General features: G+C 43.7%; 1 protein-coding gene and 1 long non-coding RNA gene across 22 annotated transcripts in view; one reads left to right on the plus strand and one right to left on the minus strand.

The window, feature by feature from the left end:
* FGGY (FGGY carbohydrate kinase domain containing) overlaps window positions 1-24,973 on the plus strand; it is a 413,650-nt gene that overhangs the window by 121,580 nt on the left and 267,097 nt on the right. Inside the window, exon 1 of one of the 21 annotated variants that reach the window (XM_072820460.1) lies at window positions 24,775-24,921. The exons of the other annotated variants lie outside the window; for them this stretch is intronic. The gene's annotated coding sequence lies outside the window, so the exon portion shown is untranslated. Of the gene's footprint in view, window positions 1-24,774; window positions 24,922-24,973 lie in introns of those variants that run through there. 21 annotated transcript variants of the gene reach the window in all.
* On the minus strand, window positions 8,037-14,261 carry LOC140624756 (uncharacterized). The gene is made up of 3 exons (XR_012024223.1): window positions 14,143-14,261; window positions 10,196-10,360; window positions 8,037-8,860 (listed from the first exon to the last, which is right to left on the minus strand). It is a non-coding gene; the product is annotated as an uncharacterized lncRNA (long non-coding RNA).

The raw sequence follows: 24,973 nt of genomic DNA on the forward strand, positions 1-24,973 counted from the left end.
TAGAGGAAAACCTGAGGCGGGAGGTAAGTGACAACACAGAATTCTAGACCAGAGGTTGGCAAACTTTCTGTACAGGACTAGATAATAAATATGCTCAGCTTTGCCAGTTACATGGTATCTGTCACAGCTTTTCAGTTTGATCATTGTAGTGAAGAAGCAGTCAGAGACAATACATACATGAAGGAGCATGACTATGTTCCAGTCAGACTGACTTACAAAAACATGTAGTGGGCTGGATTGGGCCCACAGGTCATATTTTGTGAGGAACGTTTTATAGAATGCTATGAAAGCTTACAGGGGCCAGCGTGCTGCAATCAAGGGTAGGGTGACATATTGGGTATGACTGGAAAAATAGACTTTCAGGATAATGGTGTTTGGAAGGTGAGGAAGAGGACAGAACCAAGTTTTAAAGGTCCTTAGTGTGTATCCGGGTTGTTTTGTTATATTTTTGTTTCTTTTAAAAAATCTTGTAGGTGACAAGAAGCCATCCAAGGGTTAGTCAGGTATTATACAATTACATTGACTTTTTAGACAATCTCCTGGCACCATGGTGAAGAGGGAAAGTAAGGAATACTAGTTAAGAAACGATTTGTTGAATGGTCTGAACAAAAGTGAATAATTCTGGTAAGAAGTATACCTGTCCCTAATCCTGCCAGATTACAGTATACCAGTGCTTATGACACAGGTCAAGGCTCTTTGTCTTGGATTAATAAAGTAAAGATCTGGTAATTATCGTGTTAATTGCATCAGTATAGATACAAGCTGATAAATCAGCTAACCTACAGGCTGTGGGCTGGGGAGGAAGCCATATTGATTTAAATGAGGCCTGAAGAGTGGGACTAGACATAGTCTTTCCCTGCCCCAGGACAGCCACTGGAGGCCAGAGAGTTGGTGCTGAGGGTAGGTTACCAGCGACTCTTGGGGAACTGGAAGAATGCAGATGGGTGGGGGCGAGAGTCACGGTGGCCTTGGAAAACTTGACTTTTGGATGGAGAAGTGAGCTCATTCTCCACCCAGTTCTGAGAGGCCATTGGAGGGAGAAAGGAAACCCTGATGAACCCCTAATTTTTGAAAGTAGGTCCCAAGTTAAACACACGACATAGGTCTGCCAGAAGTGTTTGCCATCAGGAAAGATGAATTATCCACAAGGGCTTAGAAAATTGCAAATGCACATGATGTGTCTATGAATCTTTTTTTTTTTTTGAATCTTTTTTTCAACATGGTCAGCTTAGCCTGTGAGTACGCAGCATATTTTTCAAAGCTGGCCTGGCAGACTGAATAATGAGAACTCTACAATAAAGGTTATGAAACCATTGAGAAGTTGGGTTTTCCTACCTGTAAGTTTAGTAAAGAATTCTCGGAGTGTTAATTCAAGGTGGGATTGTAAATAGTGATTTCTGCCAGTCTTCACTCTGTGCCCATACTTTTCTAAGAAAGCGTTTTGGCTTTTTTGCTACTTAAATCCTCACTGATTCCTAAAATTATGAAATATAAATTATAAGAAACAGCTTTGAGCCTTTCACAAGGCACAATTGTACCTCACCCCAGGAAAGAAAATGAACAAATATCTTACACACGTAGAGCTTTTAACCCTCTGGACTTCCAGTCTCCAAATGCTACGAGCATCAGAAAACGTCTCCTAAATCTGATTTTGAGTGGCCAGGCCTACGTCCACTGGGAGTTAGGAGTGCTTCCAAGGGTGAGGCAGACAGAGGTGATAAGATCACAAGAGACTGACCCTTGGTCAAGGCCTGCTTCCTGAAGTCATTTCCCCAGGGTGGGTGGTGGGCAGGTGTGTACCGTGTGGAAACAGGGCTCCACTGCTTCTCCAGGAACATTCCCAGGTGTTATGTGAGGAGTGAGGAAACTTCATCTATTTTCTGAATCTAGCACTGTGGAATGGAAGGGACAGACTGAACACAGGGTGCTTGGGGTTCACCGAGCTCAACAAAGTATTCAAAGCTTGTAGGGTTCAGGACTTACCTGTATGAATTTGCCCAAGTGCTTATACACTGGTGTCTATTAAGAGCCATGTACTCTGTATATTTCTGATTTGTCTGCCCTTGAAATAATCAAAATACTGTTCCTCTGAGATCTCTGAAGTCCAGAAAGTTCTTTTGAATTCTTAAATTTCTTTTCTTGCACTGTACTGAAACTCACAGATATGGGTGATCCCAGTGACCAAAGAGACACCCATTGGCTCCCAACTTCCCGGCCACCAAGAAGCCTTGAACATATATGTATCCTGGGTTATTTGTGCCAGTGGGCATGTTTCTGATTTGCTTTGTATGTACCTGATCAGAAAATCTGTTTTTAAAAAACTGCCCAGCAGTCATTAATTTTTATTATTTATTTTTATTTTTTTAAAGGTTTTATTTATTTATTTGAGAGAGAGAGAGCACAAGTGGGGATGGGGGGCAGAGGCAGAGGGAGAAACAGATTCCTCAGTGAGCAGGGAGCCCAATGTGGGGCTCCTTCCCAGGACCCTGGGATCATGACCTGAGCCAAAGGCAGATGCTTAACTGACTGAGCCACCAACATGCCCCTAATTGTTTTTAAAATGAAGCTTCTCAAGTCTTTTCTTTGAACAGGGAACCCTTTTTGTGACAAAGAATTAAAAAACCTCCAGCATGAAAAGCTAGTTAGGGGACCTTGTTTCTTAATGACAGCAACAGCAAATTGCAAGAGGGGGAGCTGTAATGAACTTATGGCTTTGAAAGCACTTGTACCACTTGTGATCAGAGCCTTCATTTGAGCCCTCCTGAAAAAAAATAGCTGTTAAAAAAAGAAAAATAAAACATGAGGTGAAATATGGACACAGAATGGATATTTGGTAATAGGGAGGTGTTATTTTTAGTTATAATCATATTGCAATTGCTTTTTAAAAGCTCTCCACATCTTATGGGTGCATACTGAAATATTTGCACAAAAAAAGACAGAGTTGGAATTTGTTTAAGAAGAATCAGGACACATGATGGCTAGGAGTTGAAATCATCTGAGGCTGGGTGATAAGTACATGAGGGTTCACTTAGCTGTTCTTTCTAATTTTGAATATTCTTGAAATTTAACACACTTAAAATATTTTTTAAAAATTAACAGTTTGAAATCTTTGGAAGTCTTGGTTCCTAAGGGTACTTCTTTGGTATTTTCCCATCCCTGTTTTCTGTGTTTCTATCTCCTTCCTTCCTTCTCTACTCTCTCTCTTTCTGTCTCCTTCCTTCCTTCCCCACTCCCTCCCTCTCTCCCTGTCTTTCTTTTTCCTTCTCCTTCCTTTCGTGTCACTTGGGCTGACAAGAAAAAAGGACACATTTATATCAAGTTGCAAATGGACTTGGGCCTATTTTCATGGCGGCACAAAGGCCAGTCAGTTCTGGAGACTCAGATGTATGTTGCAGACTGCCTGGGCCTCCCTGGCCCCTGAGTAGCCTAACTGGGCTGAGGTCAAAAGTTGCCTAGACCACCCACCCCACAGTTGGTCAGTGCAGCATGGTTTTTAAACATTTTGCCATGGTTAGAATGTGAAGGATTTAGGTTGAGGTTAACTTTTTAATCCATTAGTCTGGATTTGCCAAAGGGAAGGTTGGGATCCTGCTCTTACTTTGTTACTGCCTATGACTAGGAATGAGTTCTCGGCTTTGAGATTTTGCTGTGAGATTGGTTTTACCTAATCACAGCCTGAGCAGACAAAAGATTAGGTCATTAGATCCCAAACTAACCTCAGATTGTCAGTCATGATGGCAAGAATCCCCTGGAGAGATTTTCATTTTTCATAAAAAAAGAAAAAAGAAAAAAAACCTATAGTAAAATTACTTGGGAATTCTGTTCAACAGGTCTGAGTGGCAGTATAATCTAAAAATGTTTAATTTTATCAGCTTCCCACATGATTCTCATAATCATTACATTGGAAATCTAGACTTAGTGTTTGTTTATTCATTTATTTTTTAGTGGTTTTTAATAGAATGGAGGGATTCTCGTTGCTCAAGGAACAGATTGAGATTGTATTCCCATATAGTCCTACCTTACTACAACCAGGTGGCACGTTTTTCATTGGTATTGTTATTTTTAATTGTTTTTATTTAAGATGACTTGCTCTGAGCAAGGCCTTGCATCTGGTAGTTATTATATAAGTGCTTGGCAAATAAATGACAAATCCAAAAAGGAAAGGCAACAGGCAACTGATATTTATTGAGTCTCTCTTATTATAGTAGACTTGACTCATCATTTATATCTTCTCCTTTAATGTTTGCCACGGCATGAAAAGTAATGATTATTATCCAGTTTTGCATTTGATGAAATTAAAGCTCAGAGAAGTTTGGTATTTTATCCAAAGTCATACAGTAAACCTGTGGGAGGAGTATTTGGCGTCAGCTGGGTTTTTTCTCTTGTGCCTGGCAGCCTTTCTGGACACTGTAGCCTGTTTGTCCTTTCTTGGCCTCAGAGGATTGTGTAACAGGAGAGGGGTACTCTGTGTAGAGGTCAGGCAACCCAACCAGTGGGGCAGGCCACCAGAGCTTCCCTTGACCAGGCTATACCAGAGCCTTTGTTTTCCTTGGTCCAATACTGGGTAAAGATCCCACTGAAGGGCTTTGTCACTGCTCATCACTGTGTCATCCCTGGGAAATGTTTGGCAGAGGATCGTAGTAGCTGAGGACAGAAGCCTTTTCTAGGTGGTTTGCCTGTATCTGAATTTTTCTTTGGCACTTTGTAACAGGCCTGAGAAGGTGAGAGTTTTGTGCCACTATGGACACCATCCAGCTTGTTGGCTATTCTTTGATAGTGTGAAGATCAAAATGTCAGATGGAAAGGAAAAGTCCCCAGTGGATTCCAGGCCCTTACCGTCCCTCTCCTGGCATACTGCCACAGCCTACACCCTGCTGTCTGCAACCTGCCTGCCTTTCAAGTCACTTTACTCAGAGGGGATGCTCTTAAACAGGCAGGTCTGCTGGTGTGGCTTCCTTGTCCAGTCTCTTTAGTAGCTCTTACTTCCCTGAGGAAAAAGTCAAGCCTCTGAACGTAGCATGGAAGACTGGCCCTGTCTCTCCCGCTGCATTTCCCACCCCTTACTGCTTCACAAGCAACCAGAGACTTGCACTTGACAGCTGTGCAGTCCATTTTAGAAAGAGAATGGAAAAGGACCCCAAGAAAGCATACAATTTTGTTCTAACTTGCATGGCAGTGTTGGATTTTTCCTTGTTTGTTGTCTGTCTTTGCTCCTGTACTGTAAGCTCCTTGAGGGCAGGAGCTTTGTCTTGTCTGCTGCCCTATTGTCTCATGTGGCATGATGCCCAGTACAGAGTGGGTGTTCATTCATATGATGGCCCAGTGAATAAATAAATGGTAGGCACCACGTAGTGCTCTTCAAGGCCAATGGAAGGCATGATCAGTGTGGGCTAGAGTGGTCAAGGAGGCCTTCATAATAAGCTGGTTGTCAAGGTGAGGCTTGTGAAAATCAGCAGAATGGGTTGTGAGCTTTAGTCTTAAGAATCAGAACTTTAGAAAGGCATTTGCTGTATTGGAAAGAATATGAGTTTTAGAACCAGAGAGACCTAGGTTCAAATTTGGACTCTATCATTTATTGGCTATGGGAATTTAAGATCTTTGCATTTTAATTTCTTCACCCATAAAATGAGATTGATATTCCTTTCCTTACAGTAGTCTCATGAGGGAAAAAAAAAAAAAAAGTGCAAATCACATATAAAGCATGTAGCACAATGTCTGGCATATGCCAGCACCTCAGGGATACCACGGGTTGAGTTCTAGACCACTGTAATAAAGCCAATATCATGAGGAAGTAAGTGAGATGAACTTTTTGGTTTTTCAGTGCATATAAAAGTTATGTTTACACTACACTGTAGTCTGTTAAATGTCCAGTAGCAATATGTCTAAAAATACAGTGTAATACCTTAATTAAAAAATACTTTATTGCTAAAAAATGCTAAGCATCATCTGAGCTTTCAGCAAGTCCTAATCACTGATCACAGATCACCAGAGCAAATATAATGAAAAAATTTGAAATATTGAAAGAATTACCAAAATGCAACACAGAGACGCATTGCTGTTGGAAAAATGGTACCAATAGACTTGTTCAGCAGGGTAGCCATAAACCTTCAGTTTCTCAAAAAAACTGGTATTTGAGAAGCATAATAAAAACGAGGTATGCCTGTATGAGGCCCTAAGAAGTAAAAGTTTATACAGTACAGTTCAATGAACATGCCTGAGAAACAAAGATTATTTGGATGAGGTTGTTAAATTTGATTAAAATGGCACAATTCTGCTGGCTCAAAGCAGTTACATTAGATTTCACAGTTTTTGTAACTGTTCTCATGTACCATGAAGAATTCTTGCACATTTCTATACTCTTTTTTTTAAGCTTTTGAACATTGGAGGTGGATATGCTGCACCATCCTACTCATCTGATACATAGATGCGCTGTCCCTTAACACTGGGGCCTGTTGGAAGGCAGCAGGCACCTAATGTGTAAAAGAGATGACAGCAATGAGCTTTCTGCTTACTCTCCCAGTGACACACCTGGCTTTCTTTCCGCTATGTTGTATGTGTGTGTGTGTGTGTGTGCGTGCGCACATGCACACGTGTGGTTCACTACATATCTTCATGTTGGAGTTTTCACTGCGGTCATGATTCTGACCTCTGGCTCATTCATTCACTTCATCTCTTCATCTCCTGCCTTCTGTCTCTCTCTCTCTCTCTCACTCACTATTGTCCAGCCATATCTACATCCTTAAAATCCCTGAACATGCAGCTCTCTTCAGCCTTGAGTTCTTTGACTCTCTGTTTTCCGTTGGACTGAAATTCTTTTCCTCTGCCTCTTTCCATTTTTTCAGAAAATCAGCAGACTCCTTGTCCTTGGAGTGGTATTGGAGCAAGATGATGAAATGGAGTTTTAAGTGTTTATTTTACATAAAGCCAAGGAATACTAGTGTAAGAGTGTTTACAATTCTTGTTTTTTTTTTTTTTTTTTAACCAGAGAAATGTAATGCGCGTCAAATACAAAAATGTAGGCATATGTTAGGAAGCTTTGCTCTGGGTGCTGCTGGTGGTACTTCTCTTAGAGTCTGTTCCCTCTGTCTGGGCTCCCTGCAGAGCCTTTGTCTCTAACATGGAGAATGATTAACCCTGCCACCCCTACCCTGCTGGAGCTCCCAGCACCACCTCCTGGGGCACACTTCCTCTGTCATAGTCTTCAGCTCCCAATTCCAGCGGGTTTTACTCCTCTCCCTGCTCATCCTAGGGGAGTAACCTCAACTGAGTGGCAAAGAGGGGTCCGGAGGCCTTGTCAGTAGGGGGTCCAGGATGGGCATGCCAAGGAAGAGGAAGGAGAGAGGAGTGGGTTGGGAAAAGTCAGGAAGGACATGAGAAATTGCTGAGTGATGTCTGAAATAACAGTATTACAGTAACAAAAATAGCATGAATTCAGGACTAAAAAAAAATAACACAATATGCCTTGATACCCAAATGAGGTGGTGTGTTCCTAATTCTCATCCAGTGGTCTCACTTCACAAGTTACCTCCTTAGGGAGGCCTTCTCTGGCCTGTGTCCCAAGCAGGCCTCTCCGAAAGTTCACGTTTTTGTCCCCAAAGCACTTACTTTTCTCTGGAAGTATTGTTTACTTTTTTGTCTGACTCTCTCAGATGTAGGCAGGGACTTGCCCTCCTCTCCCCAGTGCCTGGAACTGTGTCTCCAAAACCACTGGCCCCCCTAAATACATGCTGAATGAATGCATGGGAATTATCGTGGCAATCCCAAATTGCCCTGTAGGAGATGGGCATTGAGAAGAGGAGTACGGTTGCCTGCAGTTCTGGAAACCCAGTCAGGCAGTGCTGATACAGGCTTGGCTATTATTATCACGATTATTATTTTGTTTCAAAGCCCTTTTAGGATGCCAGGCATGTTGTGGAATGGAGGGAAGTAAAAATCTTAACAGATGGTACCACCTGCAAAAGAGAATAAATCTTTTTTTTTTTTTTTTTTTTTTTACTCTACCCTCCTCTCCCTATCACAGATATGAATAAACAACAAAAAAAAATTGTTTTTAATTCTGCCTTTGGAGGTAGGACACACTTAGTATTCTGAGTCAGGCAAAGAGAGTCTCTAGCCGCAAGACAGCTGGGAACTCAGGTCCATGGAGGGCGCCCAGGACAGAGGTGAGGAGAAGGCGCCTCCTTGTCTGGTGACAGCAGCTGGGGCCCTCTCTGCTTTCCTCCCCACAGAAATCCAGTTGGAACCAGTGCATGCTGGGCTTCTGCCTGCCGGGTAGAAACAGATGGCCTCAGGCTACTGCTGATCTGGTGGCATGGGCTGCATAGCTGCTGCTTTACTCATGGGCCAGTGAGACAGGGGGTGGCCAGGGTGAGGGTCAGTCGCCTCACATTCCCATCCTCAGTTGAAGTGACTCACTTTGCTGTTAGCAGAAGTTTCAGTTCAGGTTCTGTGGACTGGGAGGATTTCTAACATTCATGCTCCTGAGGACCAAACGTGGCCAGGAATGCCTATTGATCTCCACATCATCAGTCAAAGCATTTGAAAGAGATAATTTTCCCCACTCCTCCTCCTTCACCTGCCACAGGAGGGGGATTGCTGTAGATTATAAAGAATTCGCTACGTGCGGTGGTCCCTCTGGGTGGCCCCAAGGCCGGTGCCCAGGCAGATGTCAAAGTATACCTTCCACCATCACCCTGAAAATGTGTTGGCAACCCAGAGAGACAGAGATGGAGCTGACCCCGTACGAAGAGTTAGGTGATACACATTCTGGGCCAGGATGTCACTGGATGTGAGACTCATGGCAGGTCACTTAGATCTCAGTGGCCTTCTGCTTTCTCTTCTCTCATATCAGATGATGGGACTGGATTGGAAAGAGCAAATAGATTAGCTCGCATGCCGGTTCTTATTGACTGGAAATTACTGTCTGGAACAGAGTGGAGGAAGCCAATCTCAGTTAAGTGAGAAAGGGCAACCAGCTCTGATGTTTGCCAGTTGTGTGTGGGTGTGCGGATAATGGCTCCTAGGCCAGGTATTACCTGGCTGGTGGTCGTTTCTGCCTCTGTAATTTTATGATTCTGTGTGTCCTGTAGGTGATTCTACAGGGATCATGTAACATTTTCTAGTCTTGATAATTACATGGGACTTTATTAATGACGGCAAGGAACATGCACACCTTTAGTGAGAGTTTAAGCCTTATTCTTCTTAGAGAAGCTAAGGCTCATGATGATTAAATGACTTGCCCAAAGTCATCCAGCCAATAAGAGATAGAGCTAGCATTTGGACTGAGATCGTCTGCCTCCAGAGTCAAGTGCTCCATCACCATCCTGTTCTACTTCGTGGTTGGAAGATACCTCAATACAGATTATAATTAACTGTCAGTGTGTGGACAGCATTGCCTATAAATGCACAGGGACCAGAAGGGTGCTCGCAAGACTTGTGAGCTGATGTCTGAACAGCTCTTTTGAGCTTCCAAAGTACTTTCCAAATATTATGAGCAAATGCTGATTGCTGGAGACCTAGGGGTCATGGTATAGAATGCTTTACCTGGATTCTCTCATCTAAACTTGTACAGCTCTTGCTCCATTTTTCAGATGAAATAACTGAGGCCCAGAGAGGGAGGCAGCTGTCCCCAAGGTCATGGCTGAGATCTGAGCCAAGGCCTCCCACTCTGGAGTCTCTGGTGGCATCTTTTAGTACTGGCAAGTCCTCAGTGGACTCCTCAGCAGAATTAGAGGCTTTTTCAATATAAAAAGGGGAGGGGGTTAAGATCCTTCTCACTTATGCCTGTTCTGTTCTCTGGAACTCGGGGAAAAAATCTTGGCCCTTAGTCACTGCTGCAGGAAAGGGTGAGACCCTGGCACTCCTCCTGTGCACCTTCCTCTGGCGGGGCCGGGAGGGCTGCTCTGGTCTAGGAGCACTCCACAGGTGTGCTGAGTGGCAGGTCACCCTGTGACTAATCTCATGTGGCAGCTGACTCTTCACTTTCATGGAAGCTGAGAATGCCACACCCTCTAGTGGGTGGTCTCCTCAAAGGCCAAGGATTGAAGAGAGGTGACATGGGTGCATAGGTGACCTCGAATAGACTTTGAGAAGAGTGAGTCCTCTGGTGGCTCTGATCAAGTTAATTTCAATAACTTTTTTTTTTTTTTAAACTACCTTAGAAACTTGGAGGTTAAAAGATAGTAACTGTACATACCCAAATATACACGTAGAGGTTTCAACGATGTGCAAAAGTAGAGATCTTCGGAGGAGTGGAATAATCACTTTATGCTTCGGCAGCTTCTCCTCTTGGCTTTTTCCAATGGGTGAGTTTCCATCTTCCCAGTCAATTCAGTTCACTTGGTGCCATTGCTTTTCTTGTCTGAAAACGATTAAGTCTGGGGATTTGATCAGAACAGACTTGAAAACACCACCCTCCAGTTGCAAATAATCAAGGAATCTGGACGTTGCCTTTTCTTGGCTGAAGTAATGGCCAGTGAAGTCTGCTCCCTTGCCCCTGCCTCTACCCCATGACGGTCCATCTCGTCCTCTTCCAGATGTCCCTTCCCTGTCTTCATCCGGCAGACACACACATGCACCCATGCACACGCGTGTGTGTGCACACACTTGCACACAATTTTGACTGAGTGCTAATAGGTTAAAAAAAAGGCCAACATCGGTTGGGCTGGGCCACAGGACTGTCTGGTTTAAATCTACACTGCCTGGGAGATCTGGGGTAATAAGTGAGTGACAACAGGTACACGTTTCATCACACCCTCCGAACTCAGCCCATAGTTCTTTCTTTGATTCTTTCCATCCAACACCCTTGCCTGAGCTGTGTCCAATAAGTTTTTTAGCTGCATGATCCTGTTTTGGAGCCAAAGGAAGACTTTTTTTTTCCCTCTTCACTTGACTAAAAGGTGCCTAAGTCAAAACCCCACTTCTGGCCCCTTCCTCACTCCTTAAGAAGTAATGAGGAATAACCCCAGGCCAGAAGCTGCTGGGCCCAGTGTCTTCAGTCTTGCACATGACGAGCTAATTTTCTGGTCCCATTTTAGAAAAGCCAAGAATTAACTTGCAGAGAATTAGCCATAATTGGGGAGAAAATAATTGCATGGCTTTTTCTGCCCTGTGATAACTGGAGCCCCAGGCAGATCTTTCAAAGCAGTGGCCATGCCCACTTCTATTTAAAACAAAGCATTGCTCCAGGGGCCTTGAAAACCCAATCTCAATGTTCCCTGGGCTACATTTTTGTGCAAACCACCCTAAAGGTTGGCGTCAAAAAGGGATTTGTCTCATGTCTTTTTGGTACAAAGTTCCAGGGTGGTGAGACATTTTATATCCTATTTGAAGAGGAGAATGGCTTTTGCAGATGTCAGATTATGTTCATGGATCCTGCATGCAAACTTTTTGGGCCAGATCACGATTCCATCAGGAATAGAAGTGGTCTGAGAAGAGAATTGTTTCTGAGAAGCTCCTGTCTTCTAGACCTTCTTCTGTTTTGAAACTTGCCCATTTGCCTCTATTCTCCAGCTTGTGAGCTTAATTTTTTTTTTTTTAAGTATCTTGGCTCATAAACATGTAGAGGAGGCAATGGACTTTCTTTCATAATGGAGGTGACCTAAATACAGTTTGTCAGATGCCTTGGTCCCATCAGAGTGCAATGAAATGCCATACCTTCCCATGATTTAAATACCCACTGATGGTTCCACCATGCAGATGACTTGAGCTGCACTCCTGAGCTCCAGACTGAGGACCAAGCTTATCACCAGACATCTTCACCTGCTGGCTAGTAGGCTTCTCCACCCCAAGTGATTTTTCCCTGAAATAAAGTGCTTTTCTTTCTGTGTTTCTTATCATGGTAAAGGAACTGTCATCAGTTACCCAAACCACAAGCCTTGATATGCCATACCTTCTATATCTACTGCTGTTACCTAAATGATGGGCAGAAATTATGATGTTGCTTCTTCAGTCTCTCTGGGATCTCTTATCCTCCTCACTGGGCTCCTTGGCTCCAGCCATCCTCCCTGCCTTTCCCCCAACTTCTTCTACATCTCACCTTACACTCCTCACTCCTCTACCCCCCACCCAGCTGATACTCCATCCCACCTCTAACCTTTGTCTTTGAATGCAGATCTGATATTCCTCACCTGTTTGAAATCCTTCAGTGATTTGAGGATTTAAGTCTCCACTCCCTAGTGTGGCCTATGAGGCCCACAGTAATCCCACTCCTCCCTGACACTCCCATCTCTGTGCATCACTCTCCTGGTAGGTGGGATCCAAAGAGTGATCCCTTGATTCTCTTTCAACTCTGTATTTTGGCATGTACTGTTTTCTCTGCTAGTAATGACCTTTTCTTAGCTGGTCTATCCAACCAACTTCTATACTTTTGTATTATTAGATTATAGTATTACTGGTTGTTTAAGTGAGATAGCTTCCTTCTTTCTCACATGGCAGTCCAGAGAGAGATACTTTCTATGAGATCCTCCAGGAAGGCAGATGGCTTCTGTATCAAACCATCCTTAATATGATACCATTGGTCTGCATGATCCATGGAGGCTTTTGCCACAGTCTCTTTCCATGGATGGCAAAGAAACACACCTTTTTTCTTTAAGGGTCCATTTTAGGAGCTATACCATCTCTACTTCCCAGCCCTTCATGTCTCCTGGCTCTCTGGTTCTCTGCCCCTCTAGCATCAGCAGCAGTAATAGCAGTGGTGATCGTGCTGGTGGAGCAGTAGTAGTAGATCTCTAGCAGAAGTTGTAATAGTAGTAAGAAGAGTAGGTGAAGGAGTAGAAATCATATCATAATTTTCTATTCAGTGTCAGAAGAAATCGAAGGATTAAATGACCTGGCCAAGATCATACAGTAGTAAATAAAGGGCAGAGCCAGCATTTGAGCCCATAACTCCCTTGCTTCTAAGCCCAACATTAGACTGTGGTTGCTTTAATTCCCATCACACTGACAATTATTTCTTTACATGGTCATCTCTCCCACTAGACTCTGAACCTCTTGAGAAAAAGGACTTATCCTTTTTGCCTTTGTATTTGCAGAGCTTAGCACAAGGCTGAGCATGTAGTCATTCCTCAGTAAATATTTTAGACATCTAAATCAGAGTTTCTTAACCTTGGCACTCTTGACATTTTGAACCAAAAAATTATTTTTTCTGGGGCTGTTCTGTTGTGCACTGTAGGGTATTTAGCACCATCCTTGGCATCTGCATACTAGATACCAGTAGGCACATCCCTTTACCCCCCACCTCCCCAAGGAAAACCAGAAATATCTCCAGACATTGTCAGCTGTTTCCTGGGAGGCAGCATCCCTTTGGTTAAGAATCACAGATTTAAATTAAATGTTGGCCAAGAAACCGCTAGTAGTACTGACATCCAGAAAGGGCATCTTTAGGATTGGTAAGGCTGCTGGGTCTCTCTAGGATGATGGTGGATTTTCCAGGCCTCTGTATGTCTGGAGCAGAGAGTAGGCTTGCTGCACTCACAGGCTGTCATGGAGGCAGCTGGGATGATCTCCTGGATATGCCAAGTCTTCTTGGGGAATACCACGGAGGGGGCCTCTGGAAGCAGATCTCACTGGGCCATGCAGACCTGCTGTGGGGTGTATCACCTCCTGGCAAAATCTCATCACCCTAACAAGAAATATGCTTTCGTATATCTGGCAAAACAGGGGCCATATTCTGTTCCCTGATTTCTGTTTTCTGTTTCCAGATGTGTCACTGACACATGGAGCCTAGTGAGCACTCTGTTGGGAGCCCAAGTCTCTTATTCTCTACCAGCCCCGTTGTCATGATTTTCCCACCACCTAAGCCAGTCTAGGTTATATTACCCATGTGATGTGGGCGGTGCCTAGGTATCCTTTTCACCTTTCTTATCCTCATATTGCAAGGAGAAAACTTTATAGGTTATCTCACTAATGTGGTTAACCTTTCCTCCCTTGCGATGCCTTTATTGATGACAAGAGTTGGGAATTCAAAATCCATCATTTATTAGCTCTGTCACTTTGGGCAGTAAATTTAGTTTCTTTGACCCTCCATTTGTCTGCAAAATAGAGTAGCCTGTTTGTTCAAGCTACCCCTATAGGGTTATAAGAGCAGAATAAGACAATCTGTAGAAGGCTTAGGTTCCCTAATATGATGGGCTATTACTATACCTTTTACATCCCGGGAGCCTTCAGCATCCTCGTCCATGGGCACTGGGGTATAAGTTCAGTTAAGGCAGACTCTGTGTCTTTCTTTCTCTCGCATTTCCCAGGACCTAGAAGGTATTCAGTGAACACATGGTGATGACTGTATGAAGAAAAGTGAGAAAATGTGTGATTTATGTGTCACTTACATTTGTGACAGACATTCCAGTCACATGTTTAGGAGTTCAGTGTCTATTGGGGGTCACGGACTTAAGTGCCTGTAGAGGCAGTACACAGGTAGGAAAGTGTGAGACAAGAGGGTGTGGGGAGGGGCCTAGGAAACCGAAGAGGGCGTGTACGACCTGAAGACATTCACAGTCGCATGTTTTGAAGTCTCTGCATCAAGAGCAAAATATATCTGGGCCAGTTTAGGTCTTCTGTCAACAATTTGCAGCTCCTAATTTACACACGTGTGATGAGCACTGGACAGGTGCTGGCAGATAAAAACGAGGAGCCTGGACTCCTGTAGCAGAGATGGAAAGGAGGTGAATCACAAGAATAGCCAGGATGCATTTGGAGCTCAGCTAAGTGCTCTTCCACGCCCTTTGCACATGGTGTGGTGACCTGTTCGTAATCCTCGAAGCGGCCCAGTGTGAGGTAGGGGTGCTAGTTTATGGAGGAGGACAGTTGAGTTGCTTGCCCAGGGTCATGCAGTCAGTAGTTGGCTAATAATGAAGTGTAACGTGCTATTTCTGGTGACAAGAGAGAGCACAGAAGCCCTTTCTAGATCTCACCCCTTCCACTCTTGCCTTTTCTTGTCCCTTCTCCACACAGCAGCCTAAGTGCTCCTTACGTGGAACTGAGGTCACATCACTCAGCAGCTCACTGCTTGGCGCTGTAACGTTCCCACTCCACGGAAGCCCCGTGCCCTCTGGATGCCTCCTCCCTCGCCGGCCTGGCCCTCTTCCTCATGCTCTGTGCTCAGCTGCACTTGCACAGGTGGATGGTCCCCTTGCCAGCTCCGGACCTTCATGGTCACTCTCCCTCTGCCCATGTGTCTCCTTATGATGAAGGCCTCAGTTCCAGTGTCCTCTCCTTAAAGACCTTCTCTGCCCATCCTGCCCCAAAGTTACACTCTTCCTTGTCATGCTTCTTATCTCCCCCTTTAGCTTGTGTGCTGTGTCTGGCACCCCTACTAGAATATACACACTGGCAATGCAAGGATTTGTCTTATCCCCTGCCCCATCCCATTGTGTGACACACTGGTTGGCACAAAGGAGATGCACAGTCAAGAAATATTTGTTGATGGGACACCTGGGTGGCTCAGTGGTTGAGTGTCTGCCTTTGGCTCAGGTCGTGATCCTGGGATTTTGGGATTGAGTCCCACATCGGGCTCCCTGCATGGAGCCTGCTTCTCCCTCTGCCTATGTCTCTGCTCTCTCTGTGTCTCTCGTGAATAAATAAATAAAAATCTTAAAAAATATATGTGTTGATTGAAAGAGACTGCACGTGGGCAGAGACTAGCCTCACTGGGCAGAATCAGAGACCTGGTAGAAACCCGTCAGTGCCTCACTGCTTCTCTCAGCACCTGGCAGGGCTCTAGACCTTGATGTCTGGCCCCTACAGTCCCTCTGGCCTCCGCTCCCACACTCATCTGCACACCCTCCATGCGGTGTCACCACATGACAGCTCAGTCGTTCAGTCAGGCCACGTCCTGTCCAGTCCATGCCCTTTGTCAGTTCTCTTCCCACAGCCCTTGTGATCCTTAAAGTTTCAGCTTAAACACAGCTTCCCCGAGAATTGTTCCTCAAACTCCTGGACAAGATCGGGGCCCGCCTTCACATGCCCATCACTGCATGCATCACGGATCCTACCCCTGTAGTTATTTGTGTGATTTACTATGTAACCGCTGGCTCCTCTGCCCCGTGCCCCAGGAAACACAGCCTCTTCGTCTGAATCATCTCTGTGGACCCAGGAGCTCCCCCTGGGCCTGTTCGGTAGCAGGTGCCAAATAAACATTTGTCGAGGGAGTGAGTAAGTCAGTGGATGCATAAAGGGTGAGCGAGTGATGGAAGAGCTCCTCAGTCTCCTCCTATGCCCCCTCCCTTCCCTGGGGAGCCTCACCCAGGATAAGACTTCTCTGCCCAGGCAGGTGCTTGCTCCTTACGGATGTAGATCTCTGCCTTTATCTGCTAACAGAGAAGTTGGACCACAGGGGTGAGGGAGCCTGGCATTTGTCTTGTCACAACACAGGAAAGGGAAGAACTCGGGCTTTGACTGTTATAACTTGGGCTAAAATTAGCACACTGGGGGCGATGTTTGTTGATCATGGCCTGAGGCCACTACGCTTGGAGGAAGGTCAAGACAGGCTGGACAGGAGGTGGGTGTTTACTAGTTCTGTCCAAACTGGCCCATAATACCACACCACAGGCCCTTGGTTTCCCCGACCCCTCACTTAGTTAGAGCTGAGGAGGCCATTCGAGGAACTTTAGATGGTGGTTTCTGTCTTTGAGGAAGGATCCAGAACCCAGGTGTCTTCCTCCATGCCCAGTATCATCTCAACAAGTTGTTATGATGCCACCTCTTTAGTAGCTTCTCTTCTTCCTCACAGCCCTTGGGGGATGGGGCAGGGGTCACAAGGATCAGAGTTCTGTTGTTTCCTAAGGAGTTCTATGGTTTAATTTGTGTTATATGTGAAGATATGTGCCGTGACCACCAGATTAGATGTTCCTCTGGATTGCTGGTTGGGAGCCAGGTCCATACAGAGCCTGAACCGGAAGGAACAGGGTGAGGGCAGAGATAAGCCCACCTTTGAGGAATAACAGTAATAACACCGCATACCGTGTGATGGAGCTCTCTCTATAGGCCAGGCACTTGCTAAGCACACAGTCTGCACCCTTCTAGACTAGCCATTCCAAGTCATGGTAAGATCTGGAGATCATTTACTAGCTCATCTTTGAGTCTTCTGTACCTTATTAAAGCTTAGAGGGGGGCATACACACCCATGTGGGTTTTTTTTTTTAATTTTTGTTTTCTTTTAGTTAATAAAAGTGTTTGAGACCTAGAACTTCATTGATTTCTAATCTCACTGACACAGCTACTCCTGTATGCACATCTCACCATATATACACATACAGGAACTTAAAAAAATTAAGCAACTGGTATCTGCTAGGGAGCATCTGGGAAAGGAACCACAGTTGCTTATACTAGTGAGTAATTTTGGCAGTGCAACTGTGCATCGGTTACTTAATTTATTTTCTTCTTACCAGGACTGTTGTGAGGCAAAAATCTGATGAGTCAAGTGTCCAATAAGGTGCTGGGCTCAGAGCTGACAGGCACCATGTGTTCCTTTGATGTTGCGGCTGCCCCCTGTTTGGGACCCTGCCCTCTCCCTCCCTCCCTCTTTACTGGACAACACCGATTATTGATCCCTCAGGCCTCCACTTACAGTCCAGGACTTACAGTCCTTTCCTGACCCTCAGAGTAAACTTGGCCCCTCCTACATGACTTCATAGTGCCCTGCACTTTTCCCATTGGAGAAAATTGTATTTATGTAATTATATGTTAAATAACTGGCCTCTCCTGCTTGGTTCTGAATTCAGGAGGGTGGATAGTACCATATCTAAATTCCTGAATTCCTTTCAGATTGTGAATAGACAGATTGACTTTCACTAAAGTCAGCATTAGACACTTCCATGCCATTAAGTCCTTTGTTAGTTGTTTTTACTTTTTCTTGGCAAAAATTTTGAAGGTATACAACTATAAATGTAAACCTACCCTTTCTATGTGGTCTCTGTCCTGGTCAGGGAGAGATCTTAGAGTTTCAGAAGAGACTACTGTGGAGATTTTCTATTAGGTTTGATGCACAGATTTTGGAAGTGCTTGTGTTTGTATGTGTGTGTGTGTGTGTGTGTTTAAATGTGGTAAGTTAAGGTGAAGCAATATGAGTACTGCTAATAATAGGCATTGTTTTTTGAGGGCCTGCAGTTTCTGTGCCAAGTTTTTGTTTTTTAAAGATTTTACTTATTTATTTGACAGAGAGATAATGAGAGGGAGCACAAGCAGAAGGAGCGGTGGGCAGAGGGAGAGGGAGAAGCAAGCTCCCTGCTGAGCAGGGAGCCCCCTTTGAGGCTGGATCCCAGGACCCTGGGATCATGACCTGAGCTGAAGGCAGATGCTTAACTGACTGAGCCACCCAGTTTTAGTTCTAGTTTTTAGTGTTAGTTTTTATAGTATATCTGTTCCTCACTACAAGGTTTTAGGTTCTGTATCCTTACCTCTATCTTAGGTGGGAGAAAAATGCAGAAGTTCGAGAGTTGTCCAAACCTTATCACATAGCAAGCGGCAAAGCTAGGATTTACATCTACACCCGCCTATTTCCAAAGACTTCACATTTTCCATAATATTACTCAGCACCCCTAAAACATTCTGTTTACTTGAGCAATAAGTACCAGTTGGGAACTTACTCTTTGTTGGGTATTCCTTTATTTCATTGGACAACCCAGAATGCTCTACAAATTCTGTTGAAATAGCTAGCTCTAAAGTTTAGGCATGTCTTAGATTTTTAAAGATGGCTGGTGTTGGTATTTCTCTGCTTCTGGTTTGGAAAGTTTTTTGAAATCAGATATCTATTGTGATAACATTTTTCACCCCTTACTGGAAGTGCCAAGTCCATTCCATTAGCTGCTCTTCCACTAGGCAGTCAAATCCATATTGGTCCCTTATGGATCCATTACAGTGGATGGGAAGCCAAAGGTTTTCCATGTGTTTGGCAGTCTCAGTTAATTGCCTAAATTGTGACTTTCCAATATTAGGATTTCTGTTAAAAAATAATATTCTAATAAATTTGGCCTGATTCAGTCCAGCTGAGGGGGGAAATAATTAAGAAATGAATACATTTTGCTTCAGGGATAATATATATCTCTTGCCTCACATTTGGAATTTTACATAGTAGGTCACCTACATGATTCAAGCCAACTTTCAAGGATTTTGTTTTGTTTTGTTTTAGTTTCCCAACACCTACCTTTGTTCAGATTAAGCAAGGACATTGTTCCCAGGCATGATTCAAATATTCATACTTCTGTGTCTTTGTCTATAGGTTTATAACATTTACCATTTTATGAATTTTTAATACCCACCTCATAATCTACTTCTTCCTAAAACTTTGTCCAGCTTTTGACAGCCCCACTACATGCTATCTTTCTATTCTTTTTCACTCCATAGCTACTTACATCCCAGTAATTGATGGGCTCATTTTCTCTCCAGTGGACTGAGCACCAGGACTCATGTTTTATCTCCATGCTGCTGACACCTTGCACAGAATTTGCACTTCATAGCCACTCAATATATTTTATTAAATTGAAATTTAAAAGGAAACTTGTGTGCTTTTATTTAAATAAGGCCATAAATTTGGCACAACAGTTTTCATGAATTTGAAATGCTCAGAAAATGCTGTTCTTCCGTATTATTCTTTGGTTGTCATCAAAGAGGTTGGCTTTACAGTAAATGAAGTGAATCACAGAATCTTCGAACCGAATCATAACAATAATAATGATAAAAACACTAGAACTCATCTACATAATGCAATCCCTTCTCTTCAGACATTTCTCCTGGTCATTTTAGACTGCTAGGGGCTCTTCTTTTTCAAAGATCCCTTTAAAGAAGACCATCATCTTCTCATATCAATTCATCATGTCTTCTGGCCCTGTAAGTTATGTGTCCTTCGCTCTCGTTCTGAATCCTACCTCTCTGAATTTATGCTCACTGCTTTCGTAGAAATGAAAAACAGCTGCTTTCAACTGAAAATATTTTCCTTCCTAAAGATGGTTATTCCATCATTCCATATCCTTCTCTTCCCCTGGTGTAATTCTCCCTTGCATCTGACATTCTTCTTTTTCTATTGGAATACTCCTCTTTTAATTTTTTGGTCTTTGGCTCAAACAAAACAAAACAAAACAAAACAAAACAAAACAAAAAAACTCAGGCTAGGTATGATCGGTAAGTGATCGTTGATTTCAGGTGTACTTGGAAATATGTCTCACACCATTGAAAATCAGTCAAACTAGCCAGATTGGTGGGTGACTGAAATACTATGACCTGAGTGATATATGGTGGTGTCTTTTCAAACCTGCCATCAACCATTCCCATCTCAGTTTCTCCAGTTGCTTAATTTATAAGACATGATTTATTTGTCACAAACTGCTATGCGAGGTTCAAAAGAAACAGAAATGATGCACAAGGGAAATAGAGTAAATTTAGGCCATTTTTTTTTCCAGATCTGGTTTATAAATAAGTCTTTCTCAATTAGAAAAACACATGATAATTCTACAGGAGATTTAAAAAGATCATGGTACACTCTAAGTGCACTTTTACCTTTTTGTATGGTTTCCCAATTAAGAAACCCCACAAGCTCCTTCTTGCTGATTATTAAGGATAGCCAACCAACAGGCAACTTGCTTTCTGTATTTAGTTCAGCAGGGATATCGGTTGATACTTGAGCAGAGGCCTCTGGGTCCTTTTGTTTGTTGGTTGTTTCGTTTGTTTTTAATATGAGCTCATTTAAAATCCACATTAGGAACTGAGTTGCCATGCTAAAACTCCACTCCAACACTCAGAGCAGACTTCCTCTGCAAGAATAAAATGGGTATTTTTATATGCAGGAATAGGCTCAAGAAGACATCAGATCGGTGACAGGTGTCAAGTCAGCAAACATTAAGCATCTTCTATGTGTCAGCCTTACTAGGAAGGGGAGGATGCAGAAAGTACCATCCTTCTGGTTTACGGTCCAGAGTGGGAGAGAGGACAGTTGGCCCAGCGATTAAAATGCAGTAGGTGCCACAGTAGGGAGGACTAGAAGCACAATCGTTCATACCCTTGGACAAATTTGTGAAGGATGATTCTCTTAAAGATGATTAAGATTTACCAGGGGTGGGCAGCCCGGGTGGCTCAGCGGTTTAACACTGCCTTCAGCCCAGGGCATGATCCTGGAGACCAGGGATCAAGTCCCACATCAGGCTCCCTGCATGGAGCCTGCTTCTCCCTCTGCCTGGGTCTCTGCCTCTCTCTCTCTCTCTCTCTCTCTCTCTCTCTCTCTCTCTCTCTCTCATGAATAAATAAATAAAATCTTTAAAAAAAAAAGATTTACCAGGGGTAAGTAAGGTGAAGGTGTTTCAGGCATGACCAAGCACAGAAGTGAGCAGGGGGCCTGACCCATCCTGGAAGCCACAGTTTTGTTTCAGCCAGAGAAGGGTCATAACAGGGATACCCTCCTACTCCTTATGCAGGGATGCCTAGGATGCACATCCTAGGCAGGTTTTCATTTCTCTCTGGTATTTCATCAAGGTTTCCAGAACATCCACAGTTAGTTTCTGTAGGCTACTGTGCTCCCCTAGACCATTGTATTTATCTGTATGAAGGCCTTTCTTAATTTTTTTTCCATTCCCCCTGCATGTCTATCTTTGCCTTCTCTCCTCTATAATACTCAAGGCAGGAGATCTTGTCCTCACCTCTGTATCTCTGCGGTGCCATGCTCAGTCCTGGCAAAAACATGTTTGGGGAATAATGAACCCTCCATGGATGGGTGGAGTGGTCTGAGTGGCTTTGCTCCTAACTTTGTTGAGGGGGCCCAGTATTGGTATGTAAGTTCAAGATATAAACCAAAATTTTGGTTTCCAACTCCGTTTTATGTTGAGTTTATAGCAAGGCTGCACTGGATGGTTTACAGCATCAAGTTCATTTAGGTCAGATAATGCTCATCAAGTTAGATCTGAAAACCCATCTTATTTCTAGTGTTCTTAGCAGTGTCAAAGGGAGTTTTCATTTGACTATTTCTCTTTCATTGATATTTTCTTCGTCAGAGGTAGCTATGAGATGATGAGGATACTCGTGTTGATGAAAACAAGAAGAAAAATTACTACCTTTTGTTGGGCATGTGCTCTGTATCAGGGACTATGCTACATGTTTTATGTAGATTAACTCCATTTTATTGAATTTATGAGGCAAATTACTATTTATCTAGTCCCATTTATCTAGTACTATTACTCTCCTTAATAGACAAAGAAAATGAAGTATATGGAGGCTCTGTCATTTGCATATGCCCAGCAATTTTTTCCTCATATCAGCAGTGAAATTCAGAGACTGGAAGAGTCTCTAGGAGTCAGTTATTCTGTCTCCTATCTGAAGGTAGGATCATGCTTGAACTGAATACTTTGGTATAGACACGTGCCGGAAACATCTCCTCTGCAACCTCTGTCCACCTGGCAAACTCCTCTTCATATTTCTGGACTCAGCTATGGCTCATGCTACTCCTTCTGCGGGAAGATTCCTTAATATTCCCAAGTAGAGTTGCCCTCTTTGTCTGGTGTTCCTCTTAAACACCTGTCTCTCACCTGTAAAATTCCCCTATCAGGCAAGGAGTGTGTTCCTGGAGGCAGTGTGGATAGTAGTTAAGGACATGAGCTCTGAAGCTAACTGTCTGGGTTCAAATGCCAGCTCTGCCCATGTCAGTGGGTGACCTTAGGTGCTCTTCTCCCCCTGAAAGACTGTGAATCCCTTGACCTCAAGGGTTGATATTTACTATGAGTGGCTTAGATGTCTATGTTACAAAATTGCCACGTTCTTGACATTAATAGCAAGCCTGGCTGCATCTTCCTAAAGAGCAGACATACTGTTTTTGCCAGTTTCTGGATCCTGATCCTTGAAGGATATTGGAGAAGTGAGGTCAGTTGGTTGACTGGTGGTTGTTTTTAATACACTTTAATGTTTTAGAGCAGTTTTAGGTTCACAGCAAAATTGAGCGAAGGCACAGAGATTTCCCATACACTGCCTGCCCCACCCATGCACAGCCTGCTCCATTTTCCACATCCTCCACCAGAGTGGTGCATTTATTACAAGTGATGATGCTGGTGTCAACCTCTGTTAAGCATCATCACTTAAAGTCCATGGTTTACATTACTGTTCACTCTTGGGGTTGGATGCTCTGTGAGTTTGGGCAAATGTATGACCGTTTATTTGTCCACCATTATAGTATCAACAGTTTCATTGATAAAAATCCTCTGTGCTGTGCCTGTTCGTCCCTCTAGGATCTAGTTTTGAGGCTGTTTTTCTCTTTCTTTTTCTCTTCTGTTTCATCTTCCAGTTCTTTTCCTCTCCTTCCTTTCCTTAGATACAATTTATCTTGAGAGTCTTGAAAACCTCACATCTATTCCCTGTCTCCACAGACGCTTGCCTGGCTTCTGCTTCTTGTGTTCCATGCAGACTAACCACGCATTTGATTGGCATATTCATTCTTCAGCTGTCTTAATCCCTTCAGTCTGCTCCCTGTGAACTGAGTCCTGGAAGCCATTGTGTCTTTTCACGATAATTTTGCATATTTTTCCTGGTACTCATTGTGAGTTGCCTTCACAGCTTGAACTCTCAAAAGCAGTGTTCATTTTGCACCTTGAGGGAGCCTCTCACTGTTGTCCCTGTGTCCTGAACTATGGTATGCATCTCTTAAACATCTTAAGTTTTACCAGAACATCTTCACAGGACACCTAAGGTGGCTACTTATTTGCCCCCCTCGATCTGATTCTTCATCTCCTTTTATTATTATACTTTTCCTTTATTTTTATTTTTTTTTAAGTTTTATTTATTTATGATAGTCACACACACAGAGAGAGAGAGAGAGAGAGGCAGAGACACAGGCAGAGGGAGAAGCAGGCTCCATGCACCGGGAGCCCGACGTGGGATTCGATCCTGAGTCTCCAGGATCGTGCCCTGGGCCAAAGGCAGGCGCCAAACCGCTGCGCCACCCAGGGATCCCTATACTTTTCCTTTATTAAGAAAAGGAGTTAACAGGCAACATAAACATAGGGAAATCAGATATCTCAAATTTATTACACTCTTCCACATGCTCTGATGGGTTTGTAAGTATCTTTCCATGAATGGGCCTGAAAAAGTGCATATTTAACAAGTGTAGACTTTTAATCGCTCAGACCAGCCTCTAAACTTCTGCCTTGCTCCATCCTAATGGCCTGACTTCAACGGAGTTACCCAACCTTCTGAGTCTCAAGTGTCCTTCTGCGTTGAATGGGGATACTGATCATGTCCTTACCCTTTTGTTGTGGGAACAGTTGTAATAACGTTGCATAAAAGGACTGGGTGCGGTGCTTGGTCTGTGGCAGGGACTCCTGACCTGCCCCCACCTTCCTTCCCTTCCCTTCTAACTCCCCCACCTCTCATTTTGCCTCTCATCATTTTCATCCTTATTTCTTAGGAGATAAATCCAAATCCACGAGTCCAGGGGCTTCCCCAAGATCTTAGAATGTTTTGGCAGCGACTTGAGGATCTTTTTGCTTTCTGACTCTTAGATCTCTTTTTCCTTGGGGGCATGGGAAAACTCTCTGAACTCGATTATTTATTCACTTCTTTCATGCTCCCCCATATTGTCACGGCCACGTTCAAACCATGTTATCGGCAAGTCTCACTGAAAAGGCAGTTTCATATTGCCCTGTGTTGCATCATTGCATATATTATTTCGGTCTGTCACGGACCTGTCAGCAAGTCTTGATGAAGTACAGAGCCAATAGTAACAAGCCTGAAATCTGACAGCTCTTTCACAGAAGCGGCTCCGATCAGTGCAGTGGTATTTCTTCAGAAATAAGGCCCTCTTGGTGTCTTTGTTGATACAATTAGCAATCCAGCCCCAGTCCTGTCTCCCCTTGAGCTTTATCTTCAGAGCTGGTGATTCAGTCTGCTCTGTGGCTTGGAGAAACAGAACCATCACAGGCCTGGGATGTACTGAAGGCTGGAGCCAGGAATAGCTTGGTAATTTATCCCCACTCTCGGTCTCTAATTATTCTGTTATTCACTAGCTTGC

This window comes from Canis lupus, chromosome 3 (assembly GCF_048164855.1).
Source record: "Canis lupus baileyi chromosome 3, mCanLup2.hap1, whole genome shotgun sequence".
NCBI classification, from domain to species: domain Eukaryota; kingdom Metazoa; phylum Chordata; class Mammalia; order Carnivora; family Canidae; genus Canis; species Canis lupus.